A 13,352-nucleotide genomic window follows, 5' to 3' on the forward strand; every position below is an offset into this window, starting at 1 on the left:
TCTCATTGTAATGAATTCTCGCCCCAAACAATTCTGTTTTTACTCTAGCCAGTATTCTTCGGTAAATTTTATTTTGAAATCAGTAAGAGTAATCTGATCTTTGTGCAAGTTTAGACCCCGTATTTTGTCATAGTTATGTTTTACAACACTTACAGTTTCACGGAATATCTTCGTGGCTTAAGTGTTTTGCAGATAAACACAGAAATATGTACACTCCTGGAAATGGAAAAAAGAACACATTGACACCGGTGTGTCAGACCCACCATACTTACTCCGGACACTGCGAGAGGGCTGTACAAGCAACTATCACACGCACGGCACAGCGGACACACCAGGAACCGCGGTGTTGGCCGTCGAATGGCGCTAGCTGCGCAGCATTTGTGCACCCCCGCCGTCAGTGTCAGCCAGTTTGCCGTGGCATACGGAGCTCCATCGCAGTCTTTAACACTGGTAGCATGAAGCGACAGCGTGGACGTGAACCGTATGTGCAGTTGACGGACTTTGAGCGAGGGCGTATAGTGGGCATGCGGGAGGCCGGGTGGACGTACCGCCGAATTGCTCAACACGTGGGGCGTGAGGTCTCCACAGTACATCGATGTTGTCGCCAGTGGTTGGCGGAAGGTGCACGTGCCCCTCGACCTGGGACCGGACCGCAGCGACGCACAGATGCACGCCAAGACCGTAGGATCCTACGCAGTGCCGTAGGGGACCGCACCGCCACTTCCCAGCAAATTAGGGACACTGTTGCTCCTGGGGTATCGGCGAGGACCATTCGCAACCGTCTCCATGAAGCTGGGCTACGGTCCCGCACACCGTTAGGCCGTCTTCCGCTCACGCCCCAACATCGTGCAGCCCGCCTCCAGTGGTTTCGCGACAGGCGTGAATGGAGGGACGAATGGAGACGTGTCGTCTTCAGCGATGAGAGTCGCTTCTGCCTTGGTGCCAATGATGGTCGTATGCGTGTTTGGCGCCGTGCAGGTGAGCGCCACAATCAGGACTGCATACGACCGAGGCACACAGGGCCAACACCCGGCATCATGGTGTGGGGAGCGATCTCCTACACTGGCCGTATACCTCTGGTGATCGTCGAGGTGACACTGAATAGTGCACGGTACATCCAAACCGTCATCGAACCCATCGTTCTACCATTCCTAGACCGGCAAGGGAACTTGCTGTTCCAACAGGACAATGCACGTCCGCATGTATCCCGTGCCACCCAACGTGCTCTAGAAGGTGTAAGTCAACTACCCTGGCCAGCAAGATCTCCGGATCTGTCCCCCATTGAGCATGTTTGGGACTGGATGAAGCGTCGTCTCACGCGGTCTGCACGTCCAGCACGAAAGCTGGTCCACCTGAGGCGCCAGGTGGAAATGGCATGGCAAGCCGTTCCACAGGACTACATCCAGCATCTCTACGTCCGTCTCCATGGGAGAATAGCAGCCAGCATTGCTGCGAAAGGTGGATATACACTGTACTAGTGCCGACATTGTGCATGCCTTGTTGCCTGTGTCTATGTGCCTGTGGTTCTGTCAGTGTGATCATGTGATGTATCTGACCCCAGGAATGTGTCAATAAAGTTTCCCCTTCCTGGGACAATGAATTCACGGTGTTCTTATTTCAATTTCCAGGAGTGTATTTCAGTTCAGTAGTCTGCCGCACTAATGCGCTAATTACTACATTTACATTTTCCTGGTCTTCAGGAAAAATTCTTTCGCAGTTTTTCAGGAAGTCCAACAGATGCCAACCTTTATTTAGGCAGGATCATAGCATTCCTCAGCATCTAATAATTTATTGTAACACACTCTATCAGACACATCACTGGGGTTAACTCTAATTTTGCCCTGAATTTGCGATGTGTTTGTATCATACTTCTGTTCGCAATTAGTTACCTGTTTACCAAATTCTTTTACCGAGCGAGGTGGCGCAGTGGTTAGCACACTGGACTCGCATTCGGGAGGACGACGGTTCAATCCCGTCTCCAGCCATCCTGATTTAGGTTTTCCGTGATTTCCCGAAATCGTTTCAGGCAAATGCCGGGAAAGGGCACGGCCGATTTCCTTCCCAATCCTTCTCTAACCCGAGCTTGCGCTCCGTCTCTAACGACCTCGTTGTCGACGGGATGTTAGACACTTTTCACAAATGTGTTATTCCATTCCTACATTCGTCATCAGTTTCAGTTTTCAGACTTAAAAACTTTTTCATTCCCCTTCGTTATCATTAGAGGTTCCAGAGTTTCTTGAATCTGTACTATTTCTGAATCGAATTTCTCATATAATCTCTACCTGCATTGTGGCAACATTGACGTCTGTGTTCTCAATTTCTGTTTTCAGTTTCTCAGTTTTATTATTCAAAAAGCCGACTTTTACGTCTACTTTTTCATCGTGTTTACTGATTTTAGCTCTTTGTGTTAATGGAATTAGCTTGTGTCTTAAGTTGACTAGTGATCTTACTTGCCTGTACTTTCATTTGATTATCAAGACCACGCATACAACTTGCACGTGTCTTGAGTTGCTTCTCAACTCTACTATTTTGAACCTCGATGTTACTACCGTGCGCCTTAATTTGTGTAGATAAAAATTTCAACAGACCCAGGGGCGGATCCAAAGGATCGGGGGGGGGGGGGGGGCAATGGGGGCAATTGCCCCCCCCCTTCCTGGTGCTTGACCGATCTTTTTTTCGACTGCTTTAGGGGCTGATTACGGCGGCCTGTCTAGTATGTTTTACTTGAAATCGAAGATGTAAACAATGGCACGCGGTTTGATGTAACAATTCAAAAAGAGACCTTGAAGCCTCTTCCATTTAGCGAAGAAACTACAGAAGAAACAAATACACTTAGGAATAAAATGATAATATTCGCTGAGGCATGAGCTATGTGTGCCATTTTTAGCACTTTCCCTGCACTGCGTATGCAAGATTTTTATTCTAGTGGCAATTTGCAAAGAGATGGTGTTGATAATTAAGCGATGAACACCGAAGGAATACTTGAAAATATTCTCATTATTTGCAAATAGTGAGAACCTTACCGGAGTCCCTTTTATTCTGCAATTGCACATTTTGACTTTCTTCTCACTTTTGATGCGGAATGTAAACAAACATTGATTAGCCAAATGTAATAACGTACACGAAAATAACGTCTGTGGATTCATTCACAATCCATTCTCTCATACAGTAAGAATATAAATGTTACGGTCAGCAGATTCAAACAGATATCGAAATCTAGAAAACTCAGATTCATTTCTCTTTCTCCAAAGTGCAGAGGACAACTCTGCCAAAGATTGAGGAAGATGCTTTTTCCTCATCAATATGATTTATTCTGAGGTACTACGCGTATGCTTCTGCCGCAATCTGAAAAAACATGAATTTCATAACAGTGTTAGAACTTAGAGTTGTGGCTTTTTTCTGAACTGTTTGCTTATTTAGGAAGTCAAATCTTGAAGAAACGAACTGGTGTTTGCAAATAGCCAAGGAAACTGCCGGAGTAAAAGGAAGAATCTACTCTCGAGCTTGCTAAACTGTCATAACTGTATTTAAAGAAAAAACGATCTCCTGTTGCTAGTTTATGAATTTTTATTGTTTACCTCCTGTTTCTGAATCCTATAACGCCATCATTCGTTATCTGCTTTCCTCCCACATGATTTTATTGATAATATATATTTCGCCACCAGTTCATAAGTATTTCACAGGACTTTGAAAACCCAATGGTACTCGGTCGCTGTAGCGGAACAGCTTTAGGCGTTGTCATGAGCCGCGAGTACGGCAAGACTGTGTTCGTGTCCCCCTTGGGTATCGGTGTTAGTGATGTCTGTAGATTAAGCTACAATAAGTTAGCACTAAGCTGTCTCAAATGACTACATTGTCAACAGGACGTAAAACAACAACGTAAAAAATACGTAGGCTTTGCAGTATTTGTTTCTCAAATTCAATGAAACACGATAGTGATAATGTAAGTCACCACTGTAGTAGGCCTAGAAGCGTGATTTGAGAGAAAAAAATATCATATATTAGAAACTACTACGAACCGCTGAAGTCAAGAAGGTTGTGTTGAGGTGCGGTTTGACTGTTAAGAACTGACAGCGTGCGAACACTTTGGGTGGCTACCGGCATCGAGCTCAATATCCCTCGTATACCTCACCACGGTCAACGTCAAGTGTATCGTGAGAACCCTCAAACAAATTCGGCAGAAGAATATTACAGAGTAACAGTCTATGCTCCCCTACTGGACTTCATTATAACTGTTTTACGAGAAAGATTCTCTGCTGAAACTTTGGATGTGTTCAACCTTTCTGTTTCCAGTCCAGAAAGTATTGTGAAGATCTCTGCAGGTGAAACTGAAAAAAATTGCAGAGTCCCTCACCAACCGCTTCGGTTCGTTGCTTGACGTGGACAAAGGCATTGCTTCTCTTATGTTACGGGATGAAATGATGATGTGGCGAGAGAAATGGAATCAAGAAAAGAAACGACAAAAAGAGCTTCCAGCCATCGCCCTTGATATATTGGCTAGATGTGATGAGGATGCATACCCTATAATACATAAGCTTTTATTGGTCCTGGAAACGCTTCCAGTGACAAGTGCATCTGCTGAAAGAGCGTTTTCGTCATTGCGGCGGCTGAAAACTTATTTAAGAACATCTATGAATGAAAACCGCCTCCTTGGTCTTTCACTTATGCATATTCATTACCAGATTCCTGCAGATGTAGAAAAAGTAATTACAAGATTTTAAAAAAGTGGGCGTAGAAGGAGATTAGAATTTAATATTTAAGAGTGGTATTTTGAATATATATATATTTAATATTAAATTACATTTTACATATACCTTTGCATTTTTATTTTATTTCTTTTTTTTACAAGAAGAAAGAAAAAAATTTCTTATTGTTAATATTTACATTCATAAGGAAAACCGCTTATTATGAGCATAAAATGACGTAATTATCAATATAAGATGATTTCCTGAACACAGTCAAATATCCTATTATAACTTTTCGCAGTCGTATCGACATTGCTGCGTATAAACACATGCGCGACTTCGATGGTAACATTCTGTCAAAATGAAAGAAATTGGTGAACTAATTTCGTAGATTTAAGAATGGAAACAAATGAACATTAGCATTTTTATAGATTATTTTAAATTAGCAGACAAAGACAGAGATTTTCAAGTGCCCGTGTCGTATTCGAAGAATATTTTTTAGGTAATGCAGTAAGTTATTTCATTAAACACACTTAACACATAGCAATACACAATTGAACTAAAAACAGAATACTCGCGTATAGAGTATTAATGGTTTTATTTGGAATTAATTTTTTGGAAGGCAGATACCAAAAAATTTGCCGCCCCCCCCCCCCCCCCCCGACCGAGATTCTGCATCCGCCCCTGGACAGACCGTTCTTGCTAAAAGGTTTTTTACTGTCAAACTATACCATATCCACATGGACCGATTCTGCTCAAAATGTTTCTATTGGTTCTCTATTTGTGGCGAACTCAACAAGTCAACCGATTGATTTAATTATAACTTCGCATAGGCTTCCTCATTTGTTCCACCCATTGCCTCCTGTTTTATTTGCGGACAGAACGCGAAACAGCATCAAGCAGCAAGTTTTGGAGGAGCAGTTTGCCATGAGCAACACAGATGTAAACATAAATTATTCTGGCAAACTAACATATACTTTCTGTATTCAACACCAGAAACTTAAGGTTCATTACACAGTGAAAATTCACAAGGGAAGAAGCGCAGCTAATTTGTACATGAGAAGCCTCTAACATTACATTACTAAAAACACAGACATAAGATAGATCTTTAAATGTTTATATTAACTGAACTGTTTATAATAAGTTTTCTTATGAAGCATTAAGTAGATCATAAATGAAACATGGCCTCACTGAATCTGTTATGGTCTGAACAATTGCCGCTGGCTTTCCAATCATCTGACGTGATCGCGAGCCCAGGAGAGGCGCTGCAGGCAGTGTGTGCTTTTAGTAAAGGCACTCACGCCGATTGTCTGCTGCCATAGCCCATTCACGCCAAATTTCGCCGCACCGTCCTATTGATACTTTCGTCGTATGTCCCGCATTGATTTCTGCAAGTGAAAGCCATCGGCCACTGCATTGTCCGTGGTGATAGGTAAGGTCTGAAATTTGGTATTCTCGACAGATTCTTGTCACTGTGGATCTCTGAATAATGAATTCTCCAACGATTTCCGAAATGGAATGTCCCGTGCGTCTAGCTCCAACTATCATTCTGCGTTCAACTTCCTTTAATTCCCGTCGTGCGGCCATGATCACGTCAAACAGTTTTTCTGATGAATCATCTGAGAACAAATGACAGTTCCACCAATGCACTGCCCTTTTATGTTTTGTGTACACGATAGTACCGCCATCTATACGAGGTGGAGAAAAATTGCGTCACGAAATTTTAACCCTGGGTATCTGATGCCAGTAGGAACCCAATTTACTAATGATGTGTAGGTCGATAACGCACCATTTTTAAGCTAGGGAAATTTGGCGCGCCAGCCTTTGTGGCCGAGCGGTTCTAGGCGCTTCACTCCCGAACCGCACTGCTGCTACGGTCGCAGGTTCGAATCCTGCCTTGGGCATGGGTGTGTGTGATGTCCTTAGGTTAGTTAGGTTTAAGTAGTTCTAAGTCTAGGGGACTGATGACCTCAGATGTTAAGTCCCATAGTGTTTAGAGCCAACTGAACCATTTTTTGAAACTTGGCGCCACGTGCTCCGATTGGCCGCGGAATTTCCCTGTTGCCGGATGCTCTGGACTACGCGTGACAGCGAATGCTTTGCGTGCCGGGGATCGCGATGTATCCAAGCCCACGAAACTTGCACTCTGGGGGCCTGGGGACGAATCCACCAGGGTGCTGACACATCCATTATAGTATTACGATAAGACGTACCGGGAACAAACCCATCAACAGCTGTTAGTTCGCGTTCAGAAAGTCTTTTACGAATTGTTTCGGTCCTGGAAAGGGCCTTTCTTGTAGCTAGGACATTGTTTACTTACAGCAGGTGCTCCAACTGGCAACCCTCTGATGCGACACAAGCTTGGTAACGTCGAACGGCGTTTTCCCGAACTCTTTCAAAGATTCCTGGCATTGCCCTGATGTGATTGGCGGTATGTTGCGTGGGTGAACTAGAACCTTGAAGAATTCCCACAGGAAAAAGTCCGGTGGCATGAGGTCAGGCGATCGCGGAGGCCATGTCCTACGAGCACCGCTGAGAATTACACGGCCGTCGAAGAGTTCATTTAAATATCCGCGCACAGCAGGACTGTAATGTGCCGGCGCTCCATCATGCTACAAACACATGTGTAGCCGTATGTTAAGGGAACATCTTCCAGCAGGCCGCGTAGAGTTTCTTGCAATAAGTGGAGGTAATTTGCCCCAGTAAGTCGAGGAGGTAGACGGACCAGCCCAATCAGATGGTCACCCACAATGCCTGCCCAAATGTTGAACGAAAATCGTTCCTGCTGTCCGTGGACATACGTGACGTGCGGATTTCCCCTTGCTCAGTGATGAACGTTTCAAGTGCTGTAAAGGCCATCCCGGTGGAAGGTGCACTCGTCGGTAAACAACAAAATGGCGGGGGGAAGCCGGGATTTCGTACAACACGTCGCAGAAACCAGAGGCAAAACCCAAGCCTATGTTCATAGTCCGCCACAGGATTTAGGTCTTGGACAGGGTGGAAACTAAGTGGGTGCTGGCCGTCATCCCTCAAAACCTCCCAGACAAATGGACCTCTATGTCGTGTCCAACAGCTCCAGTACTTGTCGTAGGTGCTTCCTCGAAGCGCTCGAGAATAGTCTCTCCAAATGCATCATCCCGTCGTGTTCGAGGTCTTCCAGCAGCATGATATCCCGCTAACCAGCCTGTTTCGTCAAGTCGCCGGTGAATTGCTGTAAACGTTTGTGGGTGTGGGCGGCGTCTTGCTGGGTACCGTTCCTCATACAACCGTCAAACTTCATGCGCATTGCCGTCGGCTAGTCCATAAACAAAAACCATATCTCGATATTCTTCAAACGAATGCTGTGCCGCCATGCTTACTGTAAGACTAAATCGCAGCTGGAGTGTGTATGGCCGGCCAGAGTGGCCGTGCGGTTCTAGGCGCTGCAGTCTCGAACCGAGCGACCGCTACGGTCGCAGGTTCGAATCCTGCCTCGGGCATGGATGTGTGTGGTGCCCTTAGGTTAGTTAGGTTTAATTAATTCTAAGTTCTAGGCGACTGCTGACCTCAGAAGTTAAGTCACGTAGTGCTCAGAGCCATTTGAACCATTTTTGGAGTGTGTGTGCTCTGAAGCGAAGATAAAGTTTGAATGCCTCTGACGTGAGATGGAGACAAACACCAAGACCTATTCGACACGTGTGCGTATCACGCTGGGGTACTGTCTGGGCGAGCGACTTTTGTATGTGTGAACAGACAACCATAGCTCTGCCCGTCAACCTACTACCAACGGCAAAAGGGCAATCCCATGACCAGTCAGAGCACGTGAGCCAAATTTCCGAAATTTAAAAATGGTCTGTTGTCGACCTACACAACATTAGTAATTTTGGCTCCTACTGGTATCGGCTACCAGGGGTTAAAATTTCGCGACATAATTTTTCTCCGCACTTTATACGTGCATGTCGGTGTCACATGACTTTCGTCACCTCATTGTATAACAGTCTTTACTGACTATTTCACCCATTACACGGGGCGTCACTGAGAAAATAACAATAGCTACTACTCTCATGTAGAAGGTCTCACAGAATGCTTTAATAAGGTGTTGAAAGATAAGCTCTTGACGAAAGCTGGCATCGAACAGAGGTAACGGTACAGTACTCGCCTGTGAACACTTTCACATCTAAGACCGTGAAGGAAGACACCGCAGGCTTGACAGCGTTCTCATTCTTCTACAGTCGCGAGAGCAAAACGTCAGTGGATACAGTGATCTTGCTTAAACTGGACTAGACAGGACGACTGCGCGAAACACCTCACCGCCAGGATCGGAGAAGCAAGGCAGCTGGGTCGCGTATGCACCCCTGGTACTCGGACACAATCCGGGAGACTTCGTAAGGTCTTTGACGCCTGTGTGGAAAGTGCGACTATCAGAAGTGTTTATATGGGGAAAGTTGAGGCCGCAACCGTCTCCCTCTTCCTTTGTCAGACGTCATATTGGTACCTCCCGAACTTGTTTGTTTCGAATGAAATTTAGCCCAAATTTACCTCCCACTCCAAAAGTCTAAGTTGTTGTTGTTGTTGTCTTCAGTCCTGAGACTGCTTTGATGCTGCTCTCCATGCTACGCTATCCTGTGCAAGCTTCTTCATCTCCCAGTACCTACTGCAACCTACATCCTTCTGAATCTGCTTAGTGTATTCATCTCTTGGTCTCCCTCTACGATTTTTACCCTCCACGCTGCCCTCCAATGCTAAATTTGTGATCCCTTGATGCCTCAAAACATGTCCTACCAACCGATCCCTTCTTCTAGACAAGTTGTGCCACAAACTTCTCTTCTCCCCAATCCTATTCAATAGCTCCTCATTAGTTACGTGATCTATCCACCTTATCTTCAGCATTCTTCTGTAGCTTCTATTCTCTTCTTGTCGAAACTAGTTATCGTCCATGTTTCACTTCCATACATGGCTACACTCCATACAAATACTTTCAGAAACGACTTCCTGATACATAAATTTATATTCGATGTTAACAACTTTCTCTTCTTCAGAAACGCTTTCCTTGCCATTGCCAGTCTACATTTTATATCCTCTCTACTTCGACGATCATCAGTTATTTTACTTCCTAAATACCAAAACTCCTTTACTACTTTAAGTGTCTCATTTCCTAATCTAATTCCCTCAGCATCACCCGATTTAATTTGACTGCATTCCATCATCCTCGTTTTGCTTTTGTTGATGTTCATCTTATATCCTCCTTTCAAGACACTGTCCATTCCGTTCAGCTGCTCTTCCAAGTCCTTTGCTGTCTCTGACAGAATTACAATGTCTACGGCAAACCTCAAAGTTTTTACTTCGTCTCCATGAATTTTAATACCTACTCCAAATTTTTCTTTTGTTTCCTTTACTGCTTGCTCAATATACAGATTGAATAACATCGGGGAGAGGCTACAACCCTGTCTCACTCCTTTCCCAACCACTGCTTCCCTTTCATGCCCCTCGACTCTTATAACTGCCATCTGGTTTCTGTACAAATTGTAAATAGCCTTTCGCTCCCTGTATTTTACCCCTGCCACCTTCAGAATTTGAAAGAGAGTATTCCAGTCAACATTGTCAAAAGCTTTCTCTAAGTCTACAAATGCTAGAAGCGTAGGTTTGCCTTTTCTTAATCTTTCATCTAAGATAAGTCGTAAGGTCAGTATCGCCTCACGTGTTCCAACATTTCTACGGAATCCAAACTGATCCTCCCCGAGGTCCGCATCTACCAGTTTTTCCATTCTTCTGTAAAGAATTCGCGTTAGTATTTTGCAGCTGTGACTTATTAAACTGATAGTTCGGTAATTTTCACATCTGTCAGCACCTGCTCTCTTTGGGATTGGAATTATTATATTCTCCTTGAAGTCTGAGGGTATTTCGCCTGTCTCATACATCTTGCTCACCAGCTGGTAGAGTTTTGTCATGACTGGCTCTCTCAAGGCCGTCAGTAGTTCTAATGGAATGTTGTCTACTCCGGGGGCCTTGTTTCGACTCAGGTCTTTCAGCACTCTGTCAAACTCTTCACGCAGTATCTTATCTCCCATTTTGTCTTCATCTACATCCTCTTCCATTTCCATAATATTCTCCTCAAGTACATCGCCCTTGTATAAACCTTCTATATACTCTTTCCACCTTTTTGTCTTCCCTTCTTTGCTTAGAACTGGGTTGCTATCTGAGCTCTTGATATTCATACAAGTGGTTCTCTTCTCTCCAAAGGTCTCTTTAATTTTCCTGTAGGCAGTATCTATCTTACCCCTAGAGAGATAAGCTTCTACATCCTTACATTTGTCCTCTAGCCATCCCTGCTTAGCCATTTTGCACTTCCTGTCGATCTCATTTTTGAGACGTTTGTATTCCTTTTTGCCTGCTTCATTTACTGCATTTTTATATTTTCACCTTTCATCAATTAAATTCAATATTTCTTCTGTTACCCAAGGATTTCTAGCGGCCCTCGTCTTTTGAACTACTTTATCCTCTGCTGCCTTCACGACTTCATCCCTCAGAGCTACCCATTCTTCTTCTACTGTGTTTCTTTCCCCCATTCCTGTCAATTGTTCCCTTATGCTCTCCCTGAAACTCTGTACAAACTCTGGTTCTATCAGTTTATCCAGGTCCCATCTCCTTAATTTCCCACCTTTTTGCAGTTTCTTCAGATTTAACCTACAGTTCATAACCAATAGATTGTGGTCAGAGTCCACATCTGCCCCTGGAAATGTCCTACAATTTAAAACCTGATTCCTAAATCTCTGCCTTACCATTATATAATCTATTTGATACCTTTTAGTATCTCCAGGATTCTTCCATGTATACTACCTTCTTTTATGATTCTTGAACCAAGTGTTAGCTATGATTAAGTTATGCTCTGTGCAAAATTCTACCAGACGGCTTCCTCTTTCATTTCTTAGCCCCAATCCATAATCACCTACTATGTTTCCTTCTCTCCCTTTTCCTAGTGACGAATTCCAGTCACCCATGACTATTACATTTTTGGCTCCCTTCACTACCTGAATAGTTTGTTTTATCTCATCATACATTTCATCAATTTCTTCATCATCTGCAGGGCGAGTTGGCATATAAACTTGTACTACTGTAGTAGGCATGGGCTTTGTGTCTATCTTGGCCACAATAATGCATTCACTATGCTGTTTGTAGTAGCTTAACCGCACTCCTATTTTTTTATTCATTATTAAACCTACTCCTGCATTACCCCTACTTGATTTTGTATTTATAATCCTGTATTCACCTGACCAAAAGTCTTGTTCCTCCTGCCACCGAACTTCACTAATTCCCACTATATCTAACTTTAACCTATCCATTTCCATTTTTAAATTTTCTAACCTACCTGCCCGATTAAGGGATCTGACATTCCACGCTCCGATCCGTAGAACGCCAGTTTTCTTTCTCCTGATAACGACATCCTCCTGAGTAGTCCCCGCCCGGAGATCCGAATGGGGGACTTCTTTACCTCCGGAATATTTTACCCAAGAGGACGCCATCATCATTTAATCATACAGTAAAGCTGCATGTCCTCGGGAAAAATTACAGCTGTAGTTTCCCCTTGCTTTCAGCCGTTCGCAGTACCAGCACAGCAAGGCCGTTTTGGTTAATGTTGCAAGGCCAGATCAGTCAATCATCCAGACTGTTGCCCCTGCAACTACTGAAAAGGCTGCTGCCCCTCTTCAGGAACCACATGTTTGTCTGGCCTCTCAACAGATACACCCCTCCGTTGTGGTTTCACCTACGGTTCGCCCATCTGTATCGCTGAGGCACGCAAGCCTCCCCACCAACAGCAAGGTCCATGGTTCATGGGGGGAGGAAAAGTCTAAGTATTAACAAAATAATGTCCCCAAAAACTGTTATCCAACTTAAACTCGTGTGCTAACCTTTGACTAAAGAGAACCTAATTTGAACTGAACTGTATCTGACCGCAGTGCAACTCGTTTTATATTAAATGCGCAACTGAAATAAGACAATTATCTGGACCTAATCAAAATTTCCACTTACCTCACATCTTGACAACATTGTTGCAGATTTCTCGAAAACACTACAGTAAACAGCAAGCAGGCAGCGGCTAAGCTAGATTTTTATTTCTAAATGAAATTTTCAAACTATATTCAAACTGTAACATGTGATAATGCGTAATGATAAACAGTGGGATGGGGAGAGTAACTATTCCTATGAAATGAGATTCCAAGATAACTATTTTAGAATGAAGTATATATTCGAAAAGGCAGAGTGAAACTTCGCTTGACGTTCACACATAGCATAGGTCTGAATAATACTATGCTTAACAGAGTGAACAATGATTTAAAAAGGGTACAATATTAACAGAGAATTTCTATAGAAATCAAACAGCTTAATCAATTAGTATGTTAATGCATGACTCATGGAAGTGGGGTGGTCTTTCTCTCAGCTCTGAGCAAGTGAACAAAGTTAACTAGCTGAGAATAATCATTCCAACAAACTAGCTGCTGAGTGCTGCAGTCTCTCCGCAAGCTTCTTCTCGTCAAAAATAAATAAATTACATTATAAAAAATTAATATTCCCTTTGCTTTCTAATATTCCACATTATTCATCCTTGCTGTCCTTTACAACCAATCTTTTTTCATCTAACAGATACAATCACAAGTAAGCACAACACTAGTGAACACGTCCATCGCCTAC

Source organism: Schistocerca gregaria, chromosome 2 (genome assembly GCF_023897955.1).
Source record: "Schistocerca gregaria isolate iqSchGreg1 chromosome 2, iqSchGreg1.2, whole genome shotgun sequence".
Classification (NCBI taxonomy): domain Eukaryota; kingdom Metazoa; phylum Arthropoda; class Insecta; order Orthoptera; family Acrididae; genus Schistocerca; species Schistocerca gregaria.